The sequence below is a fragment of the Tenrec ecaudatus genome, chromosome 15 (genome assembly GCF_050624435.1).
Source record: "Tenrec ecaudatus isolate mTenEca1 chromosome 15, mTenEca1.hap1, whole genome shotgun sequence".
NCBI lineage: Eukaryota > Metazoa > Chordata > Mammalia > Afrosoricida > Tenrecidae > Tenrec > Tenrec ecaudatus.
In genome coordinates, this window is record NC_134544.1 from 27,938,793 (window position 1) to 27,958,636 (window position 19,844).

The following is a 19,844-nucleotide window of genomic DNA, read 5'->3' on the forward strand; positions in this document are numbered from 1 at the left end:
AACCTCTCTAGGGGCGGCCAGACTCATCTTTCTCTGCTGGGTTTGTGGCTAGCAGACCCACACCAGACATGGTCCCCCAGAGATTAGGTTAGGTTAAATATTTTTTTTCAGGTTAAATATTTTCATCCCAGTTAACTAATCCCTAAGGTAAAGCAGTTGCACCCCAGCCTTAAGCAGCCGGCTCAGGGCCTTGCTGCCTCCACTTGCTGATGTGCCAAGGAAGAATCCTGGTTGCAAGAGGGGTTCTCGGAGTGGAACAGTGAAATGCACGGGAAGGAGGCCCAGCAATGACTAGGCATCGTGCCAAGCGCTTATCTGAGCAGCTTCATAAGGGCTGTTCAGAAATGCACTACTGGCCCGTTTTACCGAAGTTGACACCAAAATTCAGGTTAAACGAAAATATCCAGGCCCTCACTCTAAACGCTAAACGCCCAGACAGAAGCCCGGCTCTCGGCTTATTTACATCTCGGACCCCGCCCCCGGCTGCCGCCACGAGGGCCCCGCCCACTCATTTGCATAGGGGCACCCAGTTGCGGGCCGGTACCGGGCCTTTCTGCTCCTTGCTCGTTCTATGTGCCAGGGCGAGCGCGGAGCACCCTCCGGGGACGGGCACGAGGTCACTCCGGCGTAACGGCCGAAAGTCGGCGGCCCTCGACCAGGCCCCACCCAATGGCGCTGGCAGAGAGCGAGGCGGGGGCCCAGGGAGCGGCCACAAGGGCAGGGTGGTCGTCGGGGACGATCTTCCCAGCGTGGCAGGTTACACGTCCTCCACTCCTCCCTCCCCGAGTCGCTGGTGGGAGGGCGCAGCCGACCCCAGCGGCGGCCGTTCGCGTCCCCGTCTTCCCCGGCCTCCGCCGGCCGGCCGCGCCTCGCCTCACGCTCGACGAGGGAGGCGGGACCAATCAGCGCGCGACGCTTCCCTTCCGATTCCAGGCGCCCGACGCGCGCCTCACACCCCGGCCAGCCCGTGCGTTGATTGGCCGCGGCGGCCGCCGGTCGGGCCGGGAGGGCGGGGCGGCCGGAGGCCGAGGGGGGCGGGGAGGTAGAGGCTCGGGACCGTAGGCGCCCCGCTCGCCCCGAGCCCTTTCCTTGGCGCTCGGCCTCCTTCCTTCCCTCCTCCGCTCTCCTCGTCGGCGGTGCGCGCGAGCGCTTCGCTCGGCCGGCGTGCCTCGCGCCCTAACAGGCTGGCGGCGCCGCCAATCAGCGGGCGGCAAGGTGCCAGCCCCGGGGCTGCGCCGGCGAATCGGCGGGGCCCGCGGCGCGGGCTGGGAGGCGGGGCTAGCCGCGCGGCCGCGGCGACGGAGGAGCAGCTCGCCAGCCAGCAGCCAGAGAGCGCCTTGGGGGCCGCCCGGAGGTGGGTGCGTTGCGCCGCCGCGGCCGCGGCGCGAGGGCGGCGGGCGGAAGCGGAGGTGGCCTGGCGGGCGCTGCCGGGAGGGAGGGCTGGGCGGCCGGGCCCGAGGGGGGAGGTCCGGGCGGGCGCGCGCGCGCGCGCGGGAGGGGAGGAGGGGCGGCGGCGGCGGCGGCGGCGGGACGCGCGCGTCCCCACCCCCTCTCCTCGGTCGGGCGGCGTCGGCCGGGCCCGCGACCCTCCCGGCGCGGGGCTGCGCTCCGCCTCTGCCCTGGGGGGCGGGGTGGGGCGGGAAGCCGGGCGCCTGGGAGTGTTTTCAGTTCCGCCTCCCATCGACCATTCCCCTCTTCCCCTCCCAGCCTCCTCCATCCCATTCGGAAGAGGAAAGAACAAAAGGTCCCGGACCCCCGGATCTGACCGGGCGGCACCAGGAGCCCCCAAGCAGGTAAAGCCCGGTGCCTCGCGGTCTTCGCGCTGGGGGTGTGCGTGCGGGCGTGTGTTTGGCTCCAGTGGGTCGGAATCGCCGTGTCACATGGCCACGGCGATTGGGGGTTGGGGTGTGGCGGGTTGGGGGCAGTGGGTGCGCCGGGCTCTCGGGTGGACGGCATCGAAGGGGTCAGGGCGAGGCCTAAAGGGAAGAGGCCGAACGTTTCAGCTCCGCGTCCGGAGCTGCGGGCCTGCCAGGTCCAGGGCACGGGCCGGTGGGTCCCTTCCCTTCGGCTGTGGACACACTTGCTAGATTGTGGTTCTGATTTTTAAAGCCGAGGGGCCAGTTCGCATTTCAGGAGTTGTAAGAAGGCCGTGTAATGAGCCTGTGATACTTTCTTTGCTTGTAGTTCACTCTCTCTCTCGTTGGCCCTGCAACCTTTGTTAAGCATATTAGTCCCGGATTTTGAATCGCTGGTGTGTGCTTATGGGAACACACATGCACGCACACACACACACGCACACGCACACACACACACACACACACACGGCTTCGACTCTCCGGAGCATTCTTTACGCGGCGAAGTTGCTTTGGGAGTGGACGCGATTGTCTCAATCACCGGCCCGGAGAAAGCACGAGAATTGATTTCTCGTATTAAAAACTGGTTTTTCAAAAATTGCAACTCTTAACGACTTTCGCTGTCTTCTGGGGATTGATGGCCTCAGGGTCGGGCGCTTTTGTCCTTGACTGACTTCGCCTGAGGTGGTTATGCTATCCCTTAGATCCCAAACAAAAGAGAAACAATACTAATGTTGGTTTTGTTATTCCTTCCTCTTGACCCTTTAAAAGCTAAATACGACTGATGTGGGGTCAGCAAAACCCTTACTGGAGGGAGTCTGCTAGGCAAATTTGGGGAGTTGCAGGATCCAGCCAAGTTATATCTTGTTTGCAAGTTTGGAGGTTGGGGTGTTTTAAACTTTCAAAAGCCACGCGCAGTGAAATGGTTGTGTACAAGCAAGTGGTCACACACACTTATTTGAAGTAATCTCATCTTTCCGAGGGATGGCCCCTGAAAATGGAGTACTTTTTCAGCATTTTGCATGGGTCTAATACTTGCTTTTCCCTCTCTCCTCATTTCATTTGAACTGCACAGGTGCCACTGGTCTTAGGATGGTTTCCTGTAGCCCGTGTGACATAATAAATGTGCTATTATCATGCTGTTCTAGTTTGGAGCCCCTTGTAAGATAAAGTGGTGTAACTCAGATGGGAAGCCAAGCTTGGTATTCACTTGAGAAAGTGATACTGATTGATTGCACTTTTAACCGGATGCTGAATAAAAAGGGTAAATTTGGGGGCACTTCTAAGGTAAGTGCCCCTTCACACTCTTATTGTTAAAATCTGGACTTAACTGAGTTACCAAGTTCATGGTTCATTTTCAGTTAATGTGCCTCAGACAATCGCTTCTGGGCTTGTTTTAGTAAGAGGTTGCTTTCAGCGCTTGGCTTGGATACTTTGTAGCCATGCTGTCTAAAAGTGCTTGCTCCTTGTAGGTGTTTAACAAGAGTCTGGTGTTTTTACAAAAGTGGGTCTCTAAGGCTGTAACCACCTGTATCTGGTCCTATGTGGCCGATTTGATTCTTCACCCACCTAGAGGATTCATGAAATAATAGTCCTGCCAGAAACCATTCGGGGTAATTTCCTGTTATTGGTGGCTGGCGAGCCTTGGTGTATATGTTTTAACTCTTACAGGAATTTGGGGGCTGGTTTTGCGTCTTTCAAACCTTAGTGCAGCTAGTGGTTTCTACTGCCCAGTGTGTGTCCTTTTCATTGTTACAAATGTTAAGGTCTTGTTCCAGTAACTTCAACACTTGTCATTGGGGAGATAATGTGAGCAAAAACAATTTAGCTGCATAAATTGCTGAATGTTTACATTTTGTTACGGTTTGGATTGTATTGGTTCGGACTGTGCTGTAGGCTTCCAGAGGCCTCCCCCCACCTCCACCTCTTTCTTTTAAAAAAAATATTTTATTAGGGGCTCATACAACTCTTATCACAATCCATACATATACATACATCAATTGGATAAAGTACATCTATACATTCTTTGCCCTAATCATTTTCTTTTTTTTTCTTTTCATTTTTACATTTTATTAGGGGCTCATACAACTCTTATCACAATCCATACATATGCATACATCAATTGTATAAAGCACATCTGCACATTCCCTGCCCCAATCATTCTCCAAGCATTTGCGCTCCACTTAAGCCCTTTGCATCAGGTCCTCTTTTTTCCCCCCTCCCCGCTCCCCCCCCCCACCATCTCGTTCATGCAGGTGTTTTGTAATGCATATAGAAGCCCTCTTTAGTACCTGCTGCCAGATGGAGGCTTGTTCACTTTGTGGGGAGGGAGAGGCATTTTCTAGAGGGTTGAGCTGCGAGCTTCCTTTTCTTCCGAAGGCCATTTTTAGCCCTTCAGTTTCTCTGAGGAGGAGGATATTTTCCACTGCGTCTTGCCAAAGGATATGTCAGAAAAATTGTGAAAGGTAAAACGTTGGGAACCTTTTCAAGGAGGGTCAGGCAGTATTCAACAAATCACTCTTTCCGTGTGTCAGGCCCTGGACTAGGCCACCAAGTATGAACAGCTGTACTTCTAGCCCCACTTCTTAGTGGAATTGTTGTTATTAGGGCCTGTTGAGTTGGTTCGCACCCATAGCGACCCTATGTACAACAGAACCAAACACTGCCTGGTCCTGTGCCCTCCTCACAATGAAGTCCCAGCCCATAGTGGCAGCCACTTTGTCAGTCCATCTCCTGGAGCACTTTCCGCTGTTGTACGGAACCTCTTCCAAGCATGGTGTCCTTTTCTAGGGACTGGTCCTGCATGGCCAAAATGATGGAATTAGAAGAGTGGAAGTCCCTCGGCCCCCTGCCCCACTTGATGCTCGTGTGCAGAGTGAGGGAGCATGTGATGAAGTCTTGGAGTGGAGCCGGTTCCTAAAGTCGGCATGCATTGCTTTCTCCCTGAGGGAAGAGGATGGGAAACAGCCCATACATTTCCCTTTTTGTGCAATGAATATGGACTGAAGCTGTGGCCAGTTTCTCTGTAGCCTGTCTGCTGCTGAACAGGGCATGCTGGGAGACCCTGGGTCCATTTGGCTCCATTTTGTGGCCCTTTTAGGCATAGGGACTGGCTGGGAACAAAAGCCAACCTGAGTCAGTTCTATTTCTGCAGCTGCATCCGGAATAAAGTGTGAAACCGTGAGTCTGTAGGGTGGCCTGGTGGGCAGCGTCCCCCAATGGGGGGCGCTGGTTTTGGAGTTGGCCCTCAGTTAGTGTCTGATTTCTCAGTTACTCTGTTGGGTAGGTTACTTACCTCTTGAGCCCCAGGTTTCTGATGGACAAGGGACATAATCACAACACCCACCTTTTAGGAGGAAATGATCGCCAGTCTATGAAAGTGTCTGGAACTTTTCCCAGGACAGAATGGGCCCTGGACCTCCCGAAGGACCTCTTGCTCTGCCCCTTTGTGGTTTTCAGTCGTTTGTGCCCTTTCTAAACCAAATGCCTGGCCTCCACCCTTGTGCTTGACGGCATGTTAGAGAAGCGCAAAGACCCGAGGCAGCTAAGCTGGCCAGTCCTGGCCTTCTGGCATTAAGTGTAGCAGAACTTCTGAGACCCTGAAACGGAGCCTGGTGTCGGCTCTTTTAGACTGTTTTTGGCAAGCCTACTTAATCTGGCTTCCCACAGATGAGAACCCAGTAGATGTGGGTAGTGTGAGATGTTAAGAGGGGCTGTGGAGAGGGGGTGGGTGGAAGGAGGGATGTGGAGCTGTCAGCCTACTGTGTATTGTAAGAGAAAACAGATAGGAGCCTGGGGAGGATAATGGAGATAATTGACAAGACACAAAAACAAATATTCTGGCCCATCTAGCATGTCTGGGGCCATTCAGTGCAGGACCAGACCTGAAAGCATGGTAATGAACGTTCATCAATTAGGTGAACTCATGTTTGGGAAAATCTTTTTAAGAGTGCAGTTAGAGGCTTATTGCTAGTCGCTGATCTGTTTGATCATGTCTCCAGAGTGGTGTAACTGATGATGTATTTAGTTAGGACATAATTCAGTGCTGATTCTAGGTCGCGGGCTCCCAGCTGCAGTTTCAGCAGTTGCTTGCAGGGCAGCGTTCGGCCGCTGTTTGGCCAGCTGGCCAGGCACATGAGGGAGCTTCTGTGATGTACGTCCAGAAGGGATGGTGGCACTTCTTTCTGAGCTGGAAGCGCTCTCATTTGTAAGTGGGTCCCACTGGTAGGACAGATGCTTGGCAGTGTTGCTATTTTCTTAAATGAAGGTCTGTAAACAGAAAGGTGTGATTCATTCTCCTTAAATTTTATGAATTTACTACAGCCTTGTCACTAGGTCTTTCAGGTAGCTCTACCAACCTTGACTCTCGGGAGTAAGTTGGCCTCTGGCTGAGAGCAGTAGAGTGAGGGTTTCCTCCACTGAGCAACTACTCTGAACTAGATTGCATTTTCTTGAATAATCTGCAGTGGCCTGCCTCCCTCCCTCCTTCCCTTCCTCCCTCCCTCCCTCGTTTTGGTGGGGGAGGAGGTAATTTCAGGTTTAATGTACAGGCAGTCCCTGATTTACGAGGGGCCTCCACTTATGACGGGGTTCTGTTCTGACCTTAGTGGAGTCTGACGTAAGTTGAATACTTTTTTAAAAAACAAAAGTCCTTATAACTGCTCTTCTGATCAGTATCTTCGTGAACCTGATCTTTGACTATCTGTGGGTGAGCATCTGAGACTGGAAGCATCAACACGTTACACGCCATGTCGCTTTATGGCAGTACAGATTGCTAATAAATCTCGTTACCTTGAGTCCTTTCATTTAAGAAAAGCTTTTTTATCTGAGGTTGGGGCCTGGTAGTTCTGTGATCCCCTGGTTTTCCGTCTCGGATGCTGCTTCACCTACTTTTACAGATTCTATAAAGATAATGGTTAAGAGCTTGTAAATATTAATGCCCCGCCTTAATCACAGTCTTTGTGATAAAATACGAGCTTGTGAGTCTGGCTTGCCAAGTTCATGGCAAACACACCCGGCCAGTGGTGCACTGGGAGCCCTGCTCTTGAGTCCAGTGTGTGCTCCCCACCCCCCTTTTGATCTTAACAAACTCTTGTGACTTTCTTTTTAGACGCTGGATGGCAGTGAGCATCCCACTTTTGGATCAGTCTTAAAGGATTTGTTGATGGGGGAGGGGCTGAACTCTAGTTTTGTTACTGGACCAATCACACTTTTCTTTGTAAAGTTTTTAAAGCATCATCAGGAAGTTCGAGCTTTGGCCTGAGTTTCTGAGTTGGGCATTTTCGTGCTAAACCAGTAGTTTTCACACTTAACACACCTGTGATCACAATGGCTGCAGAACAGTATTTTGGAGGATTTCAAATGTAAGATTGAAGCAAGGAGAAGCTTAGTAACTTTCTTGTGTCGGAGACAACATGGAGGTTGAACAGTTTGCTGAAGCAGGTTCGCTTCTCCAGGAAGCATTTGAAGCACCTGAGGAACAATGTTACCTGCTGCCTTGTCAATTCTGACTCATAGTGATCCCACAGGTCAGAGTAGAACTGCCCCAGGGGTTCCAAGGCTGAAAACTGCTCCAGAAGTTGTCTGCCCCCCACCCCCCCTGCTTGACTGAGCACTGAACCACAGTACAGTACCACCAGGACCCCTTGAGGCCATGTGGATGAACAGTACTTGCTTTAGATGTGTTTTGTCCTGCATGGTGGCCACTAACCACTCTTGTGCTCTGTCTAGCTCTTGAAATGCGACTGGAGAATGAGGAACTGAATGCTAGGTGAAGTGGCTGCATGTGGCTAGCAGCTCCTGTATTGGACAGCCCAGATACAGGGCACTTCCACCAGTGTTGAAAGTTCTGTGGGACAGGCACTATGCTCTAGGCTTTGCTTCAGTTGAATGTTCATATCTTGAGGACTGTACCCAATTCACATGTCCCAAATTCAAACCCACCGCCATCACATGATTCTGAACCTGCCAGGAAGGTTTCTGTGGCAGGAGTTCTTCACAGAAGCGGACTGCCAGCAGGCTGCTTTGCTTTTCTCCTGTGACTCCACTGCTGGCTTTGAACTATTGAGTTGGTCCCAACTCACAGTGACCCTCTGTAGGGTTTCCCAGACTGTGTAAATCTTTACATAAACAGAAAGCCTTGTCTTTTGCCCACTAGCAGCTGGTAGGTTTGAACCTCCGAGCTTGTGGTTAGCAATTGAATGGTCACCTGACAGTGCTACCAGGGCTCCTGGGGTCAATTTAAAGGGTGATTGGGGTACTCACTACTGATGCCGATTTGAGCCTGGACTTGTGTGGTCTTCTGAGAAGTGCCTTCTGATCATCTGGGAATGACACAGCAGTGTGTGGTTCAGAGGGAGACTCCTTTCCACTGGGAATACCTGGGTGCTTTTATGCACCAGCGCACACCGTGATTGGGTGTCACAGTGATGCCAAAGGGCTCTGGGTGTCGTGCTGGTGGTTAGTGCTGGGCTATCTTAAAAATGTTGACCTTTTGATTCCACCAAGCAGTGCTGCAGACTAAAGACCTGATAATCTGCTTCTGGAAGAATTGCGGTCAAAACCGTGGCCCCGTTCTACTCTGTAATTGTAGGATCACCGTGAGCCGGAATTTACTCGATGGCAATGATGTTGGTGTTTTTTGGTTGTGCTTTATGATGCTGAGCAGCTTCTAGACTAAGGTGAACGGAGAAAGAAAGATCTGGCAATCTACTTCCAAAACTCAGCCACTAGAAAGTGTCCTTGGATTCCAAGGGTCCAGTCTCGTGCATGAGGCGGCCAGGAACTGGGGGCTGACTAGTGGCAGCTCTCCGCACAGGAGTGTGCTTGCAGGCTTCTCGGTAAAGGGGAAAGAATGTAACTAGATTAAGAGCAGGCATCCTTGTTCCACATATTCCTATCCAAGGATGCGGCAAAATGTTCCTGGGAAAACTTCCATTATCCTTGAACTGTTTTTCCATGAACTTTCTGAAGTCCCCTGGTATTACGGGGTCTTCCACTTGGCTTACTTTTGCAGTCAGAGTAGTTTTTGACAGTCTATAAAATTGAACACATAAAAGTTTTCTGTTTGCTTTTGTTAAATAGGCACATTACCCGTTGTTGTCTTTGGGGCCAACGTGGGTTTCCAATTGGCAGTGTCTCCTCGCTAGCTGACAGCTTGGGGAAAAACCATTGAGTGAGAATTGACAAATCTGTTTTTGAGCGATTTGTTTTTATGTTTTTTAATGCTTCCTATTGTCCGGGTTGGAGCCTTGGTGGTACTGTCTGGTACACATTGATTGCACTGCTAGCTGCGAGGTTGGCGGTTCAAATCCATCCGCTGCTTCACTGTGGGAAATGGGAGGTCATGTGCCTCCGAAGCCCTGTTTGGGGTCACTCTGGGTTGGAATCGACTGGTAGTGAGGACTGTCCTTGTTTCCTGATGTTGCCTGTGACTGAAACCGGTGGCCCAGGTATGGATCACGAATGCTGCGGTTTCCTCCCCAACGTGGTATGCTCCGTGTGTGAGCGTGGATTGCCAACCATGCTACACTATTTCACCCGGGGTCCACCGTGTTCTCCAGGAAGGCAACACCATCCTCTAGTGACTTGCTGGTGTTGAACTCCCGCATTTTGATGTTCTTTGGAAGTCAAAATCTACATAGCAATGAAGGGAGTGTTTGGCACCTCGCTGGCTGCAGTTCTTGCGCTCCATACCTACACTTGTTTTGTGCATGGAATGGCCTCTTTTACCCTGAACCTTTGTGAAGTGTGGCTTTGCACACTTCAGTGTGTCCCTCTCCTCTCCCCACCTCTCTTTCTGAGTTGGTAAGTGCCCTACGTCTCAGTTTCATTACTTTCCCCGGTGCTTGCCACTCTCCCTGCCCTCTAGCTAATTACGAAGGTGACCCAGACAGGTGAGGCCCTTCTCTCCTCCTGTCAACACAGGGAAATGTTGGATGAAACGTTTTCTTAAGGAATTAAAATACTAGAGGTTTCAGAGAGTTTGTGGGAAAATGGAATTAAAAGATGCCGAGAGACGGGTTATTTTACTGCTGTACAAGAGTTACATTCCTGGAACCTTGGAGGCAGGTCCTGAAGGGTGGCTGTGAGTCGACATTGACTCGATGGCAGTGAGTTTGGGTTTCGTTGTTGAGAGTTTTCTACACTGAATGCTTTTGAGCCTCTCGGATGGAAGTGTGTAATTAAGCTGCGTTGTTCCAGACAGGAGGAACTTACGAGAAAACGATGACAGGTGGGGTTAAGGAAAAGCTCGGCTTAGAGATTGGACAGGCCAGAGGTGGTGTAGCTAGGGCTAGGGTGGTGATGTCCTGCAGGGAAAGAGGATGTGATTGGGAACTCTGCTAAGAAAACATCCCCAAGTGGCCCTAGCGCTGTGGGAAGCTGCTCAAAGCGCCCTGTTGAGGAACTAGAGAAACCTTAGGGCAGGATCACAGGAGGCTTTTAATGCATTTGGTCATGGGGAATTGAAAAGATACAAAAGGATAAATAGTGAAAAGTTCTTTGGCCACCAGTGGTCTTTCCAGAGGCAAGTAAACGTTGAGCTGCTTAACATGTTTGCTAAACAGCAGACCACATATATGTCTGTGGGCCGGGGTGCCCAGGTTTGAGTGCCAGGATGCCAGACCCTTGCCTTGGGGTCCAAGCCTCAGTTCTGCCTGGGCTGCTGCATGTGGCTGCAGCAATGGCGACCCTGGCCCGAACCCCAACGCTTGTTCCTTTCGGCACCCAGTGGCAGATCTTGTCTCCCTGGGGTGGTTCTTAGGACACTAGTGGAAAGGTGTGCACCCTGGGGTCCCCTGGCCCTCTGGTTCTGCACTGCCCCATCCCCAGGCAGAGTGTCATTGGTCTTCTGGCATTCCTAGTAGCTGGCTTAGCAGAGAAGGCAGTACCGCTGGGTAGGATCTGGGCAAGCACATACCTTAGTTGTCCGGAGCTGTCTGGCTGCATATCTCCCAGCAGCCTCCGCATGCTGTGTGTGTCCAGGAGCCCTGTGCCCTGCAGATGCAGATGCTTGCGAGGTGCGCTTAGCTTCCCATATGATTCCAGAGTCTTCACTCATGGGCGAGGAACTTTGGATAAATAATTCCTTTTCAGACAAATGGTCTCTTTTACTTAGCAATAAATAGATCATGTGGACTTTTCTTGTTAGTACATACTGAGTACCTTTAGCCCCTTTTGACTGCATTAATAATAATAGCCTTTTTGTATGGATGTCCATAGTATATTTCATTGTTGTAAAATATCACCATTATTGGTAAGGACTGATACATTTTTTCCATTCTGTGCTGTTATTTCTAAAACAGTGCTGTCACAAATAGCTTTGTGCTTCTATAGCATCTTGCCCCTGATTAAGTGTGTTAATAGGGTGGGTTTCTAGGCAGTTCAAAGAATGGCAATGTCAGTCAAACAGTCCATCACTAGGGTTCTTCTCATGTAGGTACACCCTCATTTACAATAAAGTCCGCCTCTGCGATTGGGGGGTGGCGGCAGACAAATGCTTTCAGTAAGACATTTATTTATCTTAGTTTTGCTAGGGTGCCTTAAAAATAAAAAAGGTCCAATCAAGACTAGCTTCCCAGGGGATCTGATGGTCCAGACTAATTCAAGGCTGAGAGATCAGCCCGCAAGATTATGGTGATTATTTTGGGGTCATTTTGATAGATTTTCCCATGAGACACAAGAAGATTGCAGGACTTAGGGTGACGGAGTTTTATGGGAGTGGAGAACTGCACTTTCAAAATCCAGGAAAGTTGCACTGCAGAAACACCCCCCCCCCCCCTTTCTCATTCTTTCAGGGTAGCAAGGGCTGTTATGTGGGAATTTTGTTGGGAAACTTACCCAGCCCGTCCACCTGACAGCCTTGATCTCACCCCTGAAGAACTAATTTTTTCCTCTCCTAATTTCACAGAATGATTTGTGTCCCTGGGGAATGTCAAAATTGTTGCTTTGACAACATACTTCAAAGTGTGCAGATGTCTTTGGGAACCGGGTCGAGGGATGGGAATACTGCCGTTAGAAGCACATCGACCTATGTGGGAGAGGCACGTGGAGCAAGACTCACATCTCAAGAGACCAAGCCTCCTGGTTGAGCCCCAAGACCAGGGAAGTCACCTTTCAGATGTGGAACTGAACTTAGCCCTGGTGGCTCAATTTTCAGCCAGTTTGCAGGTTTGTTTATAAAGGGAATGGTTACAGTTGTGAGATGCTGCCCATACTTTAGAATAATCCACCACTCGAGAGCAAAAGAGCAGCATTCACCCAAGAACTGGAGGAAGAATGAGGCTGGTCCAAGTTGGTTGGGGTGGCTTGCCATGCCAAAATACAACGTAGAGTGCGAATTCAAGGATTAATATAATTATAAAAGATTAATATTAAAATATAATTAAAATATTTCACTGCGACTTCTAGTGCTGATGACATGCCGGAATGATAATATTTTAGCTATTGTCTTATTAGAATGATTTCATCTGTTTTTATTTTTTAATGTGACTGCTAGACATTCTATGGTTTTTACCTATAAGCTTGGATTCTAGTTCTGTTGGGCAACATTTCAGCGCTGGTATAAAGGAATCCCATGTTTCTCTAACAGACAAGCTCTGGGAGTTGGTCTTCTTTTAGGCAATTTCCTTTTGCAGCGTGCTACCTGTGGAATCAGAAGAGTCTTGCTAAGATGTTGGTGGAAGGGGGTCACTGAGCTTTTCTTTGTTGCTTCATCCCGAATTCTCAGCCAGTTACCATTGTCATTGTGGGTGGGTCTTAAAAGTGAAGGTTTGTCCCCTTGGAGGGAAACTTGACACGCTCCTTGTGCTGGCATCTTGGCACCTGTTCCCGGCTCACACGGGTTGCCCTTGACCCCTTTCCCCGTGGCACGGGCCTCCCTTGTGGTGCAGCCTTGTCTCCAGAGCTCACTGGGTGAGTGTGTGGAGCCCGCAGTTGGAGCTCTACAATTGTCATGGAGTCCGGGCGGACTCACAGCAACCCTTTCTCAACAAGGGAGAACCTTCCCCTTGAGTCTGAGACGGTAACTAGTAGAAAGCCCTGTCTTTCTCTCAGGAAGAGGCTGATGGTTTCAAACTGCTGACCTTTAGGATCACAGGCTGACGCTTAGCATTACGCCACCTGGGGAACTTCCCTTTGGAGACCTTGTGGATCTGGAAATGCTTTTCTTCTACTCTAGCTGATAACAGAACTCTAGGATTTCTTTGGAGTTGTGAAGGACTGTCATGGTGTTCAAAGCCACTCTGATACCTGATCTGCTCTGTAAACATACTCGCTGCCATCGAGTCATTTTCCGACTTTCTGGTGACCTTAAGGACAGTAGAACTGCCCTGTGTGTCTCTGGGCTGTCCGTCTTCAGAGGAGCAGAGCCTTATCTTTCTCCCATAGAGTGGCTGGTAGGCATACTATGTCTCCAGGGCGCCTTGAGCCGCTCTGTAGGACCAGCCTTTCTCCTTTGCCCTGCATATTCGGAGATTCCCCAGCCACTCACCTCTGGGCATGTGGCTGCAGCCCTGTGGAGGGAGGTCTAGATGGCCCTTGGAATCTGGAGATCCCTGCGCTCCAGTTCAGAGGCTGCTTCTGGATTTCTTTCCTGGATCCCCACCCCTCACTTCTCACCTCCTTGTCTCGGATGCGTGCTCCGATTTTCTTCTCTCTTTTTTATTCTCCTATTACCTCATTTACCTTTTTATTTCTTTCTTGAGAGGTTTCTTCTACTTTACAGCTCTCTTTTTGTGTATCCCTCCCGGTTTCTTGCACTCTCCAGGGGCTGGCTGCTCTTCATGCGCTGAAAGCTTCCTTTATGTGGCATCGGACTTGCTGTTTTCTCTAGCTTCTAGTTCTCTGGCTAAATTGATGGGGAAAAAAATTTTTTTTTAAGTGTTCTGTGTGGTCTCCGTTTTCGGAGTTGATTTTATTCTGTTTGTGTTTGCTTGCTTTGTATCCTTGGTTGTCTGGTAAGCCTCAGTTCAGAAGGGCTGGGGTGGAGGTCAGAAGAATGGGTTGGAAACAGGCCTGTGGGTGAGGCTTGTCTTCTTTCAGTTTTACTGTAGAGTGAGTGGGCTGGTTGTTGGCAAAACCAAAAACCAAACTCCCTGCCATCAAGTCAGTTATGACTCATAGCGACCCCATAGGACAGAGTCGCACTGTCCTTGTGGATTGCCAAGGTTGTGAATCTACAGGAGCAAAGCAGCTGGTGGGTTCAAAGTACCCAGGGTCTAAGGCACTGCACCACTGATAAACGCTCACTATTCTTATCTGTCAGTCTCTTCTCTAGGCTGTCAGGTACCCAGATCTTTTGATCCCATTAAAAAACCTCTGGCTTTAGTATTTGAGGGCCCAGAACCCATGGAGAAAGGGGTTCCTCATCTTTTCCTTTTAGCGTGACAGTCTGTTCATTTTCCCATTGCTACAGGATTCGCTTCTGCAAAGAATCAGCATTTAGTCTTCTAGTATTGATGTGATGGAGTAGGGGAACAGGTCTTACATATCCAATCACTTCTCGAATAGTACCTCCCAATCCTGGCCCGCCCCCCTGAAAATTCTGCTTTGTCGGAGTTTACTCAGTAGGGCTGACGGGATGAAAATGAAGGAAATTGGGTCATTTTAGCAGAAAGCAGGAAAGGGAGACAGAAACAAGGAAAAGCCATGGGCGTTAGAGGACAGAAGCGCATTGGGAGAAGAGACTCTTAAGTATCTGTACAAAGCCCGCATGTAATCTCAGCACAGACCTGCAGCTGAGGCCAGAGTGAAAGTAAAAGGCAATCTAACCAGGTGTGTTTTATGAGGAGATCCTACCCATACAAACTGGAGGGCAGTGTGCTTGGTTTTGGTTTTAAAAGTAAGATAGCAGTGTCAAAGTAAACTTTTGCCTTCAAAGTTGCTAACAACTCAACAGTGTAGACCAGTGTAGACTGGCCTATAGGCCAGTGTAGACACTGCCCAGTAGGAGTTCCCAGGATGTAAGTCTTTATGGAAGTAGACTGCCTCACTTTTCTCCCACAAAGCAGTTGGTGAGTTTGAACTGCCAACCTTTCCATTAGCAGGTCAACGTTTAACCCACCGCGCTGCCAGTGCACTCGGTTTCAAAGTAAAGGAATGGAAAAAGATAAATGTCAGTTATGATCTGAGGGAGAGGTGGCAGCATGAGCGACGCGACGCGGCTGTCTGCTCTCATGGAGAGTTGCCCCGCACAGGGTTGCTCCTAGTCAGAACGGACTCAGGCAGCGGTTCAGTCGGGTGGTTGGTTTATTGGTTCGTAGCTCTCAGTTTATATCTGTTTTAATTCATTGTGATGTTCACTGTATTTCTCTCTGTGGGACTTTTAAATTAAAAAGACGGAAATCTGCTGCCCTAGAGCTGGCCTGAAAGATGCTATCCCTAAGACCTCTCAAGGCAGCATTGCTTGGAGGAGTGAAAATGAAGAGCAGCTGAAGTAGCCGGCGAGACGTGCACCACCCGGGACTGTGACAGCAGCTCCAGTAGAATGCTGCTAGGGGGCAGCTAGAGGCACCAGGCCTGGGTATGGGGTCGCTGCGAGTCGCAGGGAGGTGGGTGGTGGTGGTGTTTTGAGTACTGAATTCTGAGGCGTCCTTGTGTGTGTGTTGAGGGCCCTCAGCAAAACTGAGAAACAAGCCATTTTGTCCTTTCATTCCATTTCCCCATGTAACAGCCGTGTCACTGCCTGCATTGCCCACCGTCAGACCTTTTCCTCGGCTTTCAGCATCCTTCCGTTAATGAAAATACACGGTGCCAACACAGATTCAAGCAGAAAATGATTGTAATGAAGGGGTTATTTAGTTTATCAGATCACTCTGTCACCTCTTATCACAAACTCCCGATCTATTAGGAACTGTAATGGAGAACACAAAACTCAGCAGCATCACCCAGCCTTCTGCAGGATGGGAGGTACTTAGAGCAGAGGGAAACTAGTACTTGGCTTGCGCTGCATTTGTTAATAGTAACGCTCGCCCGACTTGAGGCTTCTGAAGATGCATGAGTTAGTGGTACCTACCTGTCACACTAATCCCTTGTGGCACATAGCATGGCTGGTACTCACACAGCTGCAGTTTAGGGCAGATGGGGTTTCTTTACTGACAAAGAGTATGTCAAAAGACTTGACTAACTTTGTAAATCATGGTTTTTCAGAAGGCATGCTAAATATTTGGAGATGTTTTATAATACATGTTCGGTGATAGAGTTTATATCCGAATAAGACACTAAGAAAAGTAAAAGTCTTTGCAAAGAATATGCACTGCAGGCTAATAAAACTTGCAGAGAAGCCTATTTGTAAAGTCATGTTACATGAATAACCTGAAGGCTTCATTTGCTAGTTCAGGAAAGTCAGCCTTTTGCCCAGCTAAGACTTTCCAGTGAGGAATCTTGGAAACTCCATGTGAACTGCGGTATCACTTGCTAAGCTTCCTTATTCAGCTGTAACAGTAAAAGTCTTCTGTTCGTTCCGTTGAAACGTGCATCATATAAGTATCACTTAGTGCTGGAATTAGAAACAGACGTAGTAGCTAAACTTAGTTTTCAGTTCTCAGAGATGTTGAAGAAAAAGAATTTGTATAGAGCTTGCTGCTGACCCCCTCCTGAAGAAACTATACGTTCTGTAGGCGATTTATTCACATTTTATTAACTTGATCATAAGTCTAGGGTTCTTAGCATTTCCTTTGTTTTCTGAGTCTGAACATACTACCACATTATTTTGTACATCTGCATGTCAGTTTAGAAACTATTGGCTTAATATATTTTAGTTATTTAAAATAAATGCTGAAGTAGTTGATGTGTACTATCAGCATTCATGAAAAATATTTTTTTGTATAATTGTCCAGACTCATGTTAGCCAGTTTAGACAACTGAACTAGATTGTACCATGAGACTTTCCCTAACTCTTCAAAGGGGAAAACTGAGCTAGTGCTGTGGTGGTGGGTTATGTCTAAGAAGTAGCTCTACCAATGGCCTTGGGGAGTGTGTGTGTGAAAGTCAAATGGTACTTAGAGTTGGGGCTCCAGGTCAGACATCTCCGGGCTTATTTCAACAGAATGTGTTTAAACACGGCTCTGTGGTTGGTGGGTGATGATAGGCAAGGTCTCTCGGTAGTGCACCCACTGCAGTTTCCTTAGGGTGCCATAGAAATATTTTTAAAAGGCCCAATCAAAACTGGCTCCGGAGGGCCACTGCTGGGCCACTTAATTAAAGGGCAATTAAAGGTGTGCTTACCGATAAACTGTCCTGAAGGACACAGCCGGCCCGGCCATGGGGGCTGTTAGGAAGAAGTTGGAAGAAAATTGAATTAGTGGCTTTGGCGAGGCAAAGACCAGGAAGTTGGACTGGGGGTTGCCTATGACAGTCCCACCTGCTCGTTCATTCTTCATGGGGAGTAGCGAGGGCTGTCCTGTGAGCATGCTGTTGGTAAATCTCCATCTGCCCCATACTCTGGATCTTCTCCCACGAGACACCGTCACGTCCCAGAAGAACACCATCTGAGTTCCTGAGGGTGCCCCGACTGCTGTTTGAGGGGGTGTAAATCAGCGCAGATGCCTTAGGGATGGGCTGGGGAGACCGAACCACTGCCTTTCCAGTGTGTGGACTTAGCTGGAGGATGTGTTGAAACAACTACACATTAGCAAAGAAGAGAGAGTTGAGTGGGGATACAGTTCCTATGTATTGGAAATGAGTCTTGGAATCTAAGGCTAAAAATTAACCCCTTTCTTGCTGGAAATCATTTCAATCCACGTTAAAGAATTTTATCCTCATTCAGGATGTCCTTGAATATTAACATCTTTAAATGCATATGAGGGGCCCACACAAATGTCGGAAACGTGGACTTGAAAAATCTTGAAATTTCCCCATGAGCATTCTGAAGACCCTTGTATGGTCTTGTGTGGTCACTGAGAGTAAGAACATTACTGTTTTCATTAGAAACAAATATGTAAACTAAAATTTTTAGTATTTGAGTATGTGAAGGTTTTGCAAGGTTCCTAAGTTAAACTAGGTAACAAGGAAATGACCATGAGCAGGGTTGGGGGCGGGGGGCAGGGGAGAGGGGAAGATGGCTGGTTAGGTCTCAGTAAGCCAAACTCACCGCCATCAAGTTGTGACTGACTTACAGTGAGTGCCCTGTGATCAGGGTAGAACTGCCCTGGTGGGATTCCCAGACTGGAGCGTTTAGGGAGTAGAAGACCCCATCTTTCTTGATTGAGGAATAAGGAAAATATAAGCTGAATTTACAATACTTTGTGTGCCAGAAAATAAACTATTAGACTGCTGGAGTCATTTAATAAAGACCAAACTTAAAGGGGCAGCAACTGACTGAAGTTTTGTGCATCAAAAAGGAAAATTACAATTAATTGAAATATGTAGAATATGTAAAACCTGCTAGGACAGGATTTCCCCCAACACACACATGCACCCACAGATGCATCCATACCTCTTAGATGTCATTGGAATTAACTTGCGCATTGGCTTCTGGTTTTGAATACTAACAGGTAGAATGGATGCACTCACCTTGCTGCTAAGCTTAAATGAGTTGTATTTTAGAATAGCCACGTGACCCTAGCTGAAGAGAAACGTTTCTTTGCAAAAGAATTTCTGTAGATACTTACCTGGCAGGGGAGACACCATGATCACGAAGGTGGTTTTCCCAGGGCGAGGCTTATCCATTGCACTCCACATGTGCTGACCCCTGCGATTTCCCCAAATGTGGGAAACTCGACTGCATAATTTGTGGTAGTGGGGGACTGCGTTCGCGCTCTCCCCTAAAAAAAAAAAAAAGAATTTCTGTAGATAGAATTAGAAAAGCGCCTCCATAAAACCACAGGCGCACACAGTAACTATTAGTGGACGAAAGCCTCAAAGTGGGAAGGTAACGGGGCAGTTTGCATGGCAGAAATTCAGAGTGAGCAGCCAGCACTCTGTTCCTGGAATGGACAGCCTAACACACGTGGTGGACTTGCTAGGCACTGTCGAGTAAGCGATGGACTGCTAACCGCTTGAGTGTCGGTTCAGACCCACCAGCCACTCCTCAGGAGCAAGATGAGACCGCTCCTGTCCAGATTTCCAGGTGTGGAAACTCTGTACAGAATTGCCGTGAGTTGGAGTCCACTTGATGGCAACGGGGGTAGACTTAAGCTCCATCACACAATTCCTGTTACCGTCAAAAGTTCAAATTCAATGAAATGAAGCGTTCGAAACTAATTTCTGGGGGACATAGAGGAATAAGTTAATGATACCACAAGGTAATACAAATTTAGAATGAAAGACATTCTAGAGACATTTGCACCCCCTGCCCCCTAGTCAGTTTCATGAAGAAGAAAAAGTGGTGGGGTAACTTCTAGATTTAAAAAAACCTGGTCAACTTAGTAACTCAATGAAGTGTATAGGCCTTGTTCAAACTAACCGACCTCTGCAGGTCTTTAAAATTTTTATAATCAGGGAAATTTTTATATGCCGTGGGTGGTTTCAGCGTATGGCAATGATTATAAAAGGAAATGTCTATAATTTTAAAAACTGATACGGAGCTATACGTAGGCGCAGTGACGGTCTCCGGGAAGATTTGGACTGGGCATTGGGCTGCTAAGCACAAGGTCGATTGTTCAAACCCACCAGCCACTCCCGTGGGGGAGAAAGATGAGGTTTTCTGCTCTCCTAGAGATACACAGTCTTGGAAACCTTACATAGGCTTGTCGTGAGTATGCATCGACTCAATGGCAGGTTACATATATTTATATACCTTTTAAAAAATACCGTATGTACTCGAGTATAAGCCGAGTTTTTCAGCACATTTTTAATGCAGTGTTTGTGGTAAAATGTGCCTCGGCTGATATTTGGGTTGGCTTACACTCAAGTATATATGGTAGAGTGAAATTTTCAGAAGTGGAAATTTCTTTAGGTGCAAATTTTAATTATTGATACTACTAAGAGTTAACTTTTTTTCTAATAGTGATAATTCAAAATGAAGCTTTTAAGTTTTTAGTGGTAAAATTA

At 48.6% G+C, this 19,844-nt stretch overlaps 1 protein-coding gene and 1 non-coding gene across 4 annotated transcripts in view; both read left to right on the forward strand.

Annotated features, from left to right (window-relative positions):
- Positions 1-1,092: 1,092 nt before the first annotated feature.
- Positions 1,093-19,844, forward strand: part of SMAD2 (SMAD family member 2) — a 68,473-nt gene continuing 49,721 nt past the window's right edge. The window contains exons 1-2 of one of the 3 annotated variants that reach the window (XM_075533051.1): positions 1,093-1,354; positions 1,708-1,793. The gene's annotated coding sequence lies outside the window, so the exon portion shown is untranslated. Of the gene's footprint in view, positions 1,355-1,543; positions 1,794-19,844 lie in introns of those variants that run through there. The other 2 variants (XM_075533052.1, XM_075533050.1) reach the window with 2 other exon arrangements.
- Positions 18,456-18,619, forward strand: LOC142428302 (U1 spliceosomal RNA). The gene has a single exon (XR_012780226.1). It is a non-coding gene; the product is annotated as a U1 spliceosomal RNA (small nuclear RNA).